Consider the following 1,915-nt stretch of genomic DNA (forward strand, 5'->3'; position numbering starts at 1 on the left):
AGACGAAGACGCTAAGCATGACACTCAACTGGAGGTGAACATAAACATGCTACAAGTTTTCATGAGCATGCTGCCTTTAGCGTTTAGCCTCACAGAGATGTTAGCATGGCTCTGTGAACAGCTGAAGCACTGAGTGTTTTAAATTTACATTAGTTCCAGTGCAAAAGGCTAATGAACACAAGCCAGAAGTATTCCACATTATTGGACTGCGTAATGAGTTCGCTGTATAATGGGAGTATTTTTTTTTTTTTTTTTCATCAGTGCCAGCCCTTCAACAAGATTAAACAAATGTATATGTTGATGATGTTACAGCTGGCTTAAGTTAATGCATAAGAAATTGGTTTTCACTTCATAAAACATTTCGCATTCATCTTGAACCCAGACAGATTTATTAAAATACAGCAGACTCTGGGGAAGACATCTTCACACCTTGATTTCATTTATTTTACACTTCCTCGCTTCTTCATAGCACGTAAACTGACAGCGTGTTATATTGCTTTTATAAGCACTGTTACAACATTTCTTATAAAAACTTAAATGTAAAGTGCCAGCAAGGAGATAAACAGACTTTCCTTACGTCATTGAACGAACCCTTTTATACAGGATGGTGACTCAGAGAATGTAGCACATCAGGTTTGATTTGGAACATCTGACATAACCGCTGTCTTCTGAAGCACAAGAAGATACCAGCTCATCCTCGATCAGATCACGGCCCCTCTTTAGATTCACTAAACATCCGACTAGCCGGAGAGCAAAAAGTCTCTAAATCATATTAACAGGCAGGAGGAGACAGCTCAGACTATTCCCAAAACATTAAATCTGTTTGCTACATTTCCAAACAGTCTCAACTTGGGCCAAATACCCCGTGGGTGATGTGGTGTGGTTTTGCAAAAGAAGCTCTTTTCAGTTTGCATCCTGAGCCATGGAGGAAAAAAAACGGATAACCTCAAGAGATAGGAAGTCAAATAATTTGCTCTCGCCTTTTTAAATGGCAATAAATCACATTAACATTTGAAATCGTGCCTCTGAAGACATTCTCATTCCCTCTCTTGGTTTTGTTTAATTCATAGCAGACACCAGTGGAGAAAAAGAGACATTTTTCAGTGTTGCCACAGTAACAAACCTCTCAGCAGAGAACTTCATCCACCATCCACACAGCACAGTTCAGTCCACTGAGATGATTTTTTTTTTTTTTTGATTCATTGCACCGGACTCCTCCACATACAGAACAGCTGCCCTCGGGGGAATGTTGTTTGGCTGGTCACACAGATGTTTGTGTACAATAATTACACAGAACAGATGTTTAAACCAACATGTCTCCTAACTGGTAGGCTATGAGTTGCACCAGTTCCTGACTAAATCACCTCAAAATTAAGGATTTTCTGTTTTTATTTTCATTTTACACAACGTCCCAACTTTTTTGGAAAGAGGTTTTAACTGTACCCTGTTTGTGATGAAAAATCAATTTTGCTGGTTTCCTTATATTGTACATAAAGTAAAATAAACATTAAAAGAAAGGGATCATTGAAGTCCTTCAGATACATTATCTAGGAACAGGAGTGTATCAGTACAATGTTGTCTCAATTTACTCTAGAACTAAAGGAAAACTAAGAGGATTATACAAATCAGAAGGTTTCATAATGAGGATTATTAAGGTCTGAAACAAATCTCAGCAAGAGTTGTTAAAGTACACCGAACATTGTCATCCCTGAAGCCATGCATGACACCCCGTGTCTTTACTGTAATTCTTCAAACTAAGAAGACCCCCCCCCCCCCCCCGAGTACTGTACTGTTGTAGCCTCAACTTGGCCATTATCACTAGATCATGTCCTTATTATTAACCACAATGTGGCCTGCTGAGTTTAAGCCAGTGGATATAGTTTGCTTCAACATTTAATTGTCTAAACAAATTTGC

This window comes from Labrus bergylta, chromosome 12 (genome assembly GCF_963930695.1).
Source record: "Labrus bergylta chromosome 12, fLabBer1.1, whole genome shotgun sequence".
Classification (NCBI taxonomy): Eukaryota; Metazoa; Chordata; class Actinopteri; order Labriformes; family Labridae; genus Labrus; species Labrus bergylta.